At 40.6% G+C, this 10,799-nt stretch overlaps 1 protein-coding gene across 2 annotated transcripts in view; it reads left to right on the top strand.

Annotated features, from left to right (window-relative positions):
• The first annotated feature begins 2,031 nt into the window (after positions 1–2,031).
• Positions 2,032–10,799, top strand: part of KLHL5 (kelch like family member 5) — a 57,626-nt gene continuing 48,858 nt past the window's right edge. For both annotated transcript variants that reach the window (XM_065634176.1, XM_065634175.1), the window contains exons 1-2: positions 2,032–2,252; positions 5,056–5,146. The gene's annotated coding sequence lies outside the window, so the exon portion shown is untranslated. The remainder of the gene's footprint in view (positions 2,253–5,055; positions 5,147–10,799) is intronic.

Raw genomic sequence — 10,799 nt, 5'->3', positions numbered from 1 at the left:
TTCAGTGTGTATGTTACTATCCTCTTTACACCAGAAGAAGACTGGATAGAGCCATCACTATTTCTATACATTGTAGTCACAATTTTTCAGCTAATCTTTCCAGTTAAAAAAGTGAAGTGTCTCCTCCTGACAACCACCACGATATTCCATAAATTCTTCTTGCAGATGAGACTGCAAAGAACATTTCTGAAACGTTCCAAATAAAAGGACTCTGAATAATGCATATGTAAGAACAATTTGACTCAAATATAGAGTATATACAGTATGAAGGATTTAATTAGTTCAGAAAGCTCTCTTCTGATGTAGCATTTTCCCCACAACCCATTCAATATTGAGTACTACCAAAATGAAGCAATGCTGTTGAAGTTAAAATAAGAAATGTCCTAAAAACATGAAATGCCCTTCTCGTCATCTAGTTATCTCAGAAGATGAGTAAGCCAGGTGGAAGCAAATACAGTAGCCATTCTACAGAAAGAGTCTTAATGAAGCTGTAGTGAATATAAATTTAATGCGATAATTTAAATGTAGCACTTTTATGCAATGAAAGCAAAGAAACCAAAGCAAAATGAACTGATTTTTTTGTCAGTATAGTACAACAGAAGTGATAGGATATAAAAAAACCATAGGTATGAATTTTAAAAGTAAAACACTGCACAATTTATATTTGTCGTCCGTGAGCAAATTAGCTCTACTTTGTGGGACACCACATTGCCCCTTAAGTATCTTCCATATCAGTGATTTATATTTGCCTGTTTTCAAGGTTGCATGGTGTTCACTCATCCTTTCAGCCCAGAAGGAATGGAGAAAATACTGGAAAATAACAGGAGGACTTTGTCAAAGTAATATGTGTATCTCTTCCTTTCTGGTACATTCAGACTTGCATCATTGTTGGTAGTGCCCAAGGTCAGAATAAAAATTCCCCTATAGGATCACACCCAGGTTCAGCCTAATATAATAATCTCTAGAATATGTTGCGTCTCAGATTCTATAGAAGAAGGCTCCCAAGAACTCCGCAGTAAGCAGATGGGGAATATCTACTTTAGGGCACATTTCAGTTTCACTTCTGGGTTCAGGAGGCCCGCGTATGGTCTGTCCGCACGTCCCCCAGGGACAGCCTCATTCAGCTCTGTGTGCGACCTGCTGAATCACATCAGTGCCTGACCTGCCAACTGATCTGAAAAACATGGGCTTTCCTTCCTGGGGACATGCTTCCCTCCGCCTGGCTCACAATTTTCACACAGCTGGAACAATTAGTACCTTTGAAAATCCTAGCCTTCAGGTAAATTCGGTTTAAATTGGCTAAATCATTTAGAGTCAGCTGGGACGAGAAGTGGCAGATAGATAAGCACACAGCCACTTAGGTCACATTTCCTTACACAATTAGGCGAAGACAGCACTACGAACCTCATTACGGCATGAGACCCGCGCCGCCACGCCTCAGCAGTGATCTCCAAGGCCTTAAATCAGTTTTATCAGTCGGAGGCACATCTGTCACGCAGCCTGTTAATTTGGAGAATTATTCCACCTTGGGATGGCAGAGGTCACTGGTAAGGCGTTGCAGAACAAGGCTGGCAGAGGCCGGGGCGGGTTTGCCCATTAAAACGTGCCCGTTCCAGGCTGCCCCAGCGCCGCGCGCTGCTGAGCTTCTGAGGGGAAGTTAACGGTGGTGCCGTGTGTCACCGCGCATTTATTCCACTTAAATGGGGGAGTGGGAAGTTACGGAAACGCTTGGCTTGGCGGTTTTAGAACACAGTAAAGGCGCGTGGGGGCCCGCTGAGCCCTGTTATGGTGTCAATCAAGAGAAACCCCACAGAAGCGGTCGCCGCCCCGCCGGGAGCGGCAGCGCAGAGCACAGCAACGGCCACGCGCTCCCCCGCCCCTCGGCGCGCGGAAGCCGGCGGCCGCGCGCGCATCCCGCCTCGGGGCAGGAGGCGGAGCCGGCGGGGTGCGGGCGTGGCGCGGCGCCCCGCCCCTGGCCCCTGTGCCCCGCCCCGCCCCTCCCCCCGCGTGCGCGGCCGGCCCTGGGGCCGGGGCCGCCCGAGCGCGCAGGGGAGGGGCCGGGAGCGGGGCCCGTGGGGACCCGTTAGCGCCGGGGAGGGATCGCGCAGCGCCCGCGGCCTCCCCCGGCAGAGCGGGCTGCTGGCCGCCCCGGGGCGGAGCGGGAAGGGAGGGGAGGGGGCGCCGGGGCCTCCCTTGCGGTTTTTCTCTTTCCCCGCCCCTCCCAACCTCACCCCCTTCCCGGACCTTGAGAGGTGAGGAGGGCGGTCGGGGCTCGGCAGCGAGGGGAGGGGGTCGGGGCTGCCGGGAGGGGGAGGAGAAAGCGGGGAGGAGGGCGAGGGCTAGCGGGGGGCGGGCGCTCGGCTGCTGCGGAGGGCGGCTGGCGGCGGCGTCCCGGGGCGGGGGAGCTGTAACGGTCCCCGCGCTGCGGCGGGAGCCCGCGCTGCGCCGAGGTGGCGGCCCCGGCGGGCGGGCCCGGGGCGCCGGCCCGGGGAGGGCGCTGCCCCCGGGCCAGGAGCCGGGCACGGGGCTGGGGAGCCGGGCACGGGGCTGGGGAGCCGGGCACGGCGCCGGCGGGCGTGGGGTCTGTGTCCCGCCGGGCGGGGCAGCCCCCGTGGGTGACTCGGTTCAAAGCGGTCAGAGCGAAGACCCGGTGAAAGTGCACTTAACACACTAGCCTTTCTGGTATTTGCCCCTTTGTCTCTTAATTCTCACGATCATAATATGAAATAGTGAAAAACTAATTTTTTTTTTTTTTGTGAGACTAATCGAACAGAGTAGAGCAGCGACTGCCGAATACCAAAACGGGGAGTGATGCCGTTGCACGGGGAAAAAAAAGTATAAGTGTTGAACATCAAACGACTGCTGTTTATATATATATTATTGGTTCATGATTCTGCTTAAAGCCTTGTTGTGGCTTTGGGCTTTGAACTCGCGCTGGTTGAGCTGCGATGTAGCTCAGCAGCCCAGCTCGGGTCAGGCCGTCCATGGCTCTGTATCGGGGTGTTCTAGCAGTGAGGTCAGGGTTTGGCTGGTGATGTCAGAACAGTAAAAAGGGAAGGCTGGGGTTTGTTGATACGTTTGACTTAAAAGTTAATTATGAAATGATATAAGCCAAACTCCAAATATAGTCTTATTTTCAAGTAAAAATTATCAATCAAGTTTTCTTACAAGCATGAGTAGGAATAAAAATTTGAACTCATGGTTATGTCAGTGTAGCTTTTGTGTCTAGACAAACTTTAGTCATTGTGGGGATGAATCCTTTTCAAAAAAAAGATCACAAGATGTGTTTTTGTGAGCAGTTCATTAATTTTACCAGAAAAGGTCTCTGATCATTTCTCATGAAGGTATTTTTGCATGAGAATTTCCAGAGACATGTGCGGATTAATGTTTAAAAACAAAAGGGGAAAAAAAAAAGTGCCTTGTTCTTGAACTTCATAGGTGCATTCCTGATAGAGGAGATTGTGTTCCCATCTTGTGTTTTTCCTGTTTTCCACTTGCTGAACAGTGCTAAGGGCCATAAAACAGGATAGAACCAAAATAATAATAAACCTAATCTGAGTCAGATAGCATTTTCCTCTGCCATGCCTCAGCCTCATTGAACCAGCCCTCTGGATGGGCAGATCCACAGCTAAAGCTGGCATGTTTTCTCCATGGCAAAATATGTTAACACATTTCTATTTCATAGAAATGCAATGACTGCATATTTAAAATAGAAAAAAAATTGAATGAAAATGAAAAACTCTTCCATTAGACCATTATGGTGACACAGTAATTGCAAACCGTTGCTAACAAGGACAGTTCATACTGATGAACTTGTTCCAGTTCTCTGGACTTTGGTATCACCAGCGCTTTTAAAAAGGCTTTTACTTGGTTGTGTTGGTGTTTTGTGTTTTTGTTGATGTAATTCAGTGTTTCATGGTGTGCTAAAGATTACCTAATCAGACATAATATGACCCAATAATGAAAGTTTCTACAATCTTAAGAAGTTACAAAGTGATTTTGCATTTCCCTTACACAACTCCTACAAGGAGGAAGGTTACCTCCTCCCCTGTCAATTAAATTGCCTTTTATTATAGCAATCTTACGGAGTAGAAGAATTCATTAATTACAAACAGAACTATCCACCATTTGCCTTTTTTTCATAAAACCAAAATCTTTCATTCAAAATCTCCAACAGAACAACTGCTGACCATAAATACATGTATTGATTTGCTGTATGGCCTTAAAAAAACCAGTCACCTAGGAGAGGTGAGGTTACGTGCTCCAGATGCAAGAATGAGGTGCTGTTACTATTCAGACAGCCAGAAGGTTCTTGTAGCTAGTAGGAAAGATCAGACCATGAGAGGTCAGGTATTAGGTATCACGTTATGCATGCAGGTGTCATATGAGGCTGCATTTTTTTTCATTTTAAAGTCCCTATAGTCAAGTGCTGAGCCCATAGTAGGCACACAGTGTTTCAGCAGGCTGGGTTTTTTGAGCAGAGGTCTTGCTTTGGCTGGAAAATTTTTAGTAGCCCGTACATTAGAAAGGCTTGAGAACCACTGTAACAGCAAGTGTGAATTTTAATAGAGCTGCTCCATTAATTGCAGCACGTTTAGTGGTGGTACTTGGCTTTATTTCCCAATACAGTCAGTGTCACTCTTTGGCAGCAGTGTTCAGTTTAAGTGCTCCGTGTGACAGAGCAGTTCTTCACTGATCTTTCCTTCATGGAATGACAGCTAGCCAAAGATAGGAGTGAAAATGCACTAAGATTATTTAAAAGAAAAAAAAAAAACCCTCTTGGAATCCAATGTTTCTTGAAAATTGATGTATTCAAATTTCATATTCATTTCCTCTCTTTCTTTTAGAGTCTTTGTTGTGTATGTAACTTGGAGTTGTGGAAGGAACGAGGGAGACTTGTGCGGTGACATGCTTTTGTTGCCTTCCTCAGAAAATTTAGGAATCACAAACAAATGGAACAAAGCTGTGTCTGAACAGAGTAGGCAATCTGCTTTCAAAATTCAGCCTCTCTTATATGGTTCATATTTGTTTGCACTTTCATTTTTCTGCCTCTAGATTTTTTCGGCTACCTCACATTTTTGGAAGGAGGAAGACAAATGGAATTACATGATTCTTTGAACACCTAGAGATCATTCCGGTGTTACAGGTAATTATTGTATTTACTCACTTCTAACAAAAAGTTATGCTGCAAGGAACATGATTTTAGCCCACAAAGGTATTGGGTCCTCCTTACACCTGAAATTTCATCTTCTTTGTTATACATCTTGTGAGGGCTTCTTTCTGGTGACCGTACACAAGCAGGAATTGACTTTACTTTTGTGGACTTCACATCCTGGTGTTTGGAACATTTTTATGTGATTTCATCACTTTTGCTCTTTATTGGAGCATGCTTTATAAAAGACTGTCAGTGTTTCTATAAAGCTCAATTTTAATATTTTCAAAATCTGTGAGAAACCTCTAACTTTGAATCTTTTAATCATTATGGGAAAAGTGATACTGAATCTGTAAGACAAGATAATGCTTTAGATAAATGCTTATGAATAGAGGCCCACCAACTGCACAGTCAAATCTCATTACTTCCACCAATGCTGACTGGTTTTCACTTTCCTTTTTTTTGGCAGGAAAGTTGTAAGACTGTTCTAAGCTAAAGCGATTTTCAAAGGGAATAGCTTTGACATTTACACAAAGCAAAGGGATGAAAGAATGTCAAAAACGTGAATACATGCAAGACTCTGGCTTTATCTAAACTCTCTGTAAAGTAAAATACTGCTGAAAAAATAGTGATGAGGGTGAGAAAAGCAGACTGATTTAGGAATACTAGGTTTTACTAAAATGAAAAAATCTGCTTTCTTGACTGTGAGTTATCTCTGGTTTGGGACTGTTGATAAAGAAATGTACTCCTTCATTGTCTAGAATGTATTCATGTCATGGTATGAATACAGTAGAGAGATGGTCTTTTTCGCTGTTCATGTCATCATCTGTCACTTCACTGGCAATTTACCGTATATAGAACATTTTTAACAGTACATGCTTTAATTTGTTCTGTTCTGTATTTTTCTGCCTCTCTGGTTCTTGATAAAGTTTTTGGCATAGTATTTTGTATTATTATTTGTATTTTGGGGGGCTGTAACCTTGGACTAGCTTTCCAGGAGCAAGAAGTCTGCAGGAATGTTGCAGTTCTATGTGCTGGAATAGCAGGAAGTCTGTTTTGAGTAGATGTAGCCCAGAGTGATGGCTGAGCACCAGCTGCAGTGTCCTTTGTGGCTGTCTGCTGGGGCAGCTCCAGCTCAGAATTACGCCACTCTTGAGACATAGTTTTCATTTGGGGTGATCACAAAGTACTTGAGAATTCTGGGTGTAGTTATTACAAGGTCTTGCTTTTCTTTGGGCATTTTCTGTGTGTGGCCATCGCACTCATGAGTTGATAATCATGAGTTTGGGATGTTGGCAGCTTGAGTCCATTGAAATCCTCTAATTTATTTGTATTGCTCCTTTTTAAATTATTGGGAGGAATTTCAGTATTCTTATTTTCTTTCCTATAGATTAATTATACATTTATTTCAGATTTCTAATATTTACTTCTGTCCCTATTGCACTAAAAAAAAAAGGCTAATGTGTTTTTACTTAGTATTTGGGCTAAATGAAATTCATCCACATAAGCTGCTTATACTTAAAAACATATATAAAAATAGCACTTTACTATTCCTGTTTCTCTGATCCCAAAGAAGAAACAGCTTTTAAGATGCCTAACGAGCTTATTCCAAGTTTATGGTTGCCAAAGTGTTATAGACTTCGGCAAGTAATTGGCAAACAGCTGGCACTAGCAAAGGTGATCATCAGTACCAACAGCAGGAGAGTATTTGATGTTATATTACTCTACTATGTGTTTTCCTTCAACGCAGACTTACATAACACCAAAAAAAGAACCTGTTTCTTACTCTGCATTCTTGTCATCAATGCCAAATGTTTTAGTGTTGTATAGCAGAATGATGCTTTTTGTTGCTGCAAACTTAGTGCCCAGGTAGGCATTGAGAGGCACCTGCTTATGCTTGATGTATTTCTCTGTCTATACTTAAGTCAGATAAATTAAAAGCATAAGATTATAAAGAACACGAGAATGAAACTCAAGCAAGTACCAGTCAGTCTTCTTTCAGATGCCTTGAGATTCAGCTTTGTCTACAGAGATACTGACACCATTTTATTTACCCTCTCCTTTGTTTAGAAGCTTTTCCTAGACAACTTGTTAACCCAGGGGCAATGATAATCTGAAAATTATCATAATTGAGTCACGTATGTATGGCATCAAGCAGTTGGGGAAACCAGTCCTTCTTGACTGCCATGTTTTCTCAGAAATAATAGGCTTTATTTAATTTCTGGTCATAAAGGATTGACCTTTAGGCAGGCTTTTTTTCCTGTTTTCCTTTTTTTGCCTTTTTCCATTTCTTTCCCTCCTCGGTCAATCTATATCCTTGTTGGTATCTTCTACCATAGATGACATCAACACTTTCCTGAACTTTAGAAATTATTAGAACTGCTAAAGTTCCCCAGAAATTACTTTGAGAACAGACCTTTTGTTTTCACTGTTTTGCAGAAATATGGTAGCTCAAGTTACCAAAGTAGATGACCTCCTCCAGGTTGTCAGAATTTTTAGACTTGGCCTGTGCCTTTTTCTCTACTGGTCACGGAAGTTAAAAAGAATTTGAATCAAACACCAAAATGCACTCCAAAGAGAAGGAACTGAAAAGGTGGATCACTACAGGAAAAATCCTTATTCCCAGCTTACGGCATGGTAGAATGACTAATTATCAAGCATGGCTGCTGATTAATGATTATGTCTTGTGGACTATGCTAGTATTTTTCCAGAGGACTGATTTATGTAAAGTTGAGAGAGGTATTGATTTCAATCTCTTCAGAGGAATACTTTGCCAATTAATTACCTCCTATGGCAATTCTAAGTGCAACTGATGTTAAAATTCCTGGTGTTTTCCTTAAAAACAGGATATAATTTGAAGAAGAATTTTTGATCAGTCACTTGGGTTCTTTCAAGGGCATCCATCCTTTTTTTCAGAATCAATGGAAACCTGTTTATAAAATTGTACAAAATGTTTTTGTAGAGTACTGGCTTCATGTCTTCGAAAATGTGTTGGGATAGACTTGTCCAACTCCCTTAGCTGATACTTTTGTCAAAATAGCTGATATATGTTGTATTGACTCTATTGAAAATAGTTTTATTTAACTAAAACTTTAAAAGCATTTAATCAACTTGCTTAAAATTTGTATTACGTTCCGATTCAAGAAATTGCTACTTAAATAAACATTCTACTTTTATTTTGTGAAAACTCATATGGCTCTGTATTATACAGTCAGTAGTGGTGGATTTTTTTCTTGAAAGAGTGTATTCATTATGCTTGACATCTTTTCAGATATATTCTAAGGATAAATACCTTTTTAATTTTGAGAAATATCACCCCTTATAGTTTCAAAAAGCCACAGCTTGCCCAGATGTTTTACATAATTACAGCCTTTTAAACTTTGAAAAACATCTTGAAAATGTAAGGTGGTTCTCTTGCCTACACTTACTGGATTTTATATGAGGGAGAGGAGGAGCAGAATGTCTTACCTGAAAAGAATGAAAGCCTGAGTAACTAACAAGAATGCTGTGGACAATTTCATGTTTTCAGTCCTGTTTCTGATAGTCTTTCCTTAATTATTTCTTGCGGCTTGCAATTGAAGGCTTTTTGTTCAGCTAGGGAGGCTTTCTGTCTCCAACAATAAAGTAATTCTCACTTTGGCAAAGCATTACACCAGTAGCATTGGAAAGAACAACATTAAATGAAAAATTAATTAATTATTTGAAACACTGGGTATTATGAGGCCAGAACCATGACTATTTCTTCATCACTCTTTGCTTTTGTGATTACAGTATTCTGTATTTGGTTAAAAAGAAATCTCTCCAATCTCAGTTCTGATTAAAACTTAAGCCTGTAAGAAGAGAGGCTCTGCAGGAAACAGTTTCTCTACTAACTGGTATCTGAGGTGTTTTTCTTCTGAAATGCCATATTAATAGCAATTGCCAAAAAAGACATTAAAAAGACAGTCTTTTGAAAAACTAAACACGAAACATAAAAAATAGTTCAACTTTGCAGTTTTAAGTTTTCAATTGAGTGGATTTTTTATATTTTTAAATAATTTCTGCTCTGCTTCCTACTAATTTCCCTCAAGTTCTATCTTTTCTTCTCTTTTAATCAGTTTAATTAATAGGCAGTGTATCTTAAAAGCTGAATGTATTTCCTATTCTTCCCTCCAGTGTTTCACACCATTTTTTCAGATTAAGTGAGTGTGGTAGCGTGATCTGCTTACATTTTTTTTAGCCCTTTTGTGCTCCGTGCTGCTTGTGGTGGCCATATTCTCAACTGCAGGAACTGTTTACACATTACATTTTTAATATTGAATTTGAACGGGAAGATCTTGCAGCTTATTGAAATATAAGCAGTTTCACTTTCTAAGCACTCCTTTTTCTGGCACTTCTAAATCCATTTTCTGTATATGTTATTAATGAAAGGGAAAGGGCAATGAAGGAAGAAAAACCTATGATCAGGTCTTTATACCATTCTGCTCTTAAATATTTTTTTCAAAGTATGCTGAGCTACTGTGCAATCATAGCTATTCAGAACCAAAAAAAGGAGAGAACTGCATTAATTCAAACCTCTTTTAGATTATTTTTTAAATGCTAGTATTTTTTCTGATGTATCTTCCACCTCCCTTGCTTTCTCCAATATTTTTTGAAGCTCTAAGAGGAAATACTGGTAACATTTTGATGTGGGCTATAGTGGCATGATGGTGATGATGTAGTCTGTAGGGATTTGAGTTGATTTGTGTGGAAATAGTATCATTCATTATTAAAAAAAAAAATGCACACCATTCTTATGCTTACTGTAGCCTCGATTTCAGAGCCAACAGAACTTGTCAGCATCAGGCTAAAGAAACCTGTAGAACAGAAGAAATACCCACAGCACCAGGCTATGTAATATGATATACATTCATAGTTTGCAGTAAGACAAGAATCAAGTCCAGAAAGGTTTACTAACCTGAACAGTAAAGAATACAAATAGTAATATGGCTGAATTTCCAAGTTAATTGAATGTTTACAAGTACTGTGTTTGAGGAGACAAAGGAGAAGCTCATGGGAAGATGAGGTTTTTGTCAGTGGTTTTGATGGTTGGATTATTTGCAAGCAAGTTTTTACGTGTTAGCAGCATAGACATTTTACATTGACTTTTGCACAAATAAGCCATTAGCCTGGTAGTTGCCTTTCAGATGAATAAACAATGTAGTATTATATCCATATGCATTTGTCTGGTGGATATTCTAAAATATATTCTAATATTCTAAAAAGAAGTACCTTTGAATATTAACGGATCACTTGGTCCTTGCCAAAGATGAAATCAAAGTTTAAGTCTTGCCCTTTTACATGCAGCAAGAGAAATGGTATTTTGGATGTAAATATAATCACAAGCTTGTGCATTCAAACTATAATTAAGGCATTAAGAAAGTAGAGCATTTAATGATGCTATCGTAATTTAATAAGGCTTGGCAAGTTCTTCACCAAGAACCATAGCATTTTAGACTTGGAAGTATTTTCCAAGGAAATAAAAGTAATTAACTAAAATTAATCTATGAGTTTATAAACATGCAGGCAGATCAAGTGATAAGTAGTAGAACTATTTTGTACTTCCTCTCACTTCTTGGACTTTTTTTTCATTAACAACTACAAATTTAAATTGCACCTTTGCATGAGA

Source organism: Caloenas nicobarica, chromosome 4, assembly GCF_036013445.1.
Source record: "Caloenas nicobarica isolate bCalNic1 chromosome 4, bCalNic1.hap1, whole genome shotgun sequence".
In the NCBI taxonomy this organism is placed as follows: Eukaryota; Metazoa; Chordata; class Aves; order Columbiformes; family Columbidae; genus Caloenas; species Caloenas nicobarica.
The sequence above is the reverse complement of the archived record's forward strand: the minus strand, read 5'-3'. Positions and strand labels throughout refer to the sequence as shown.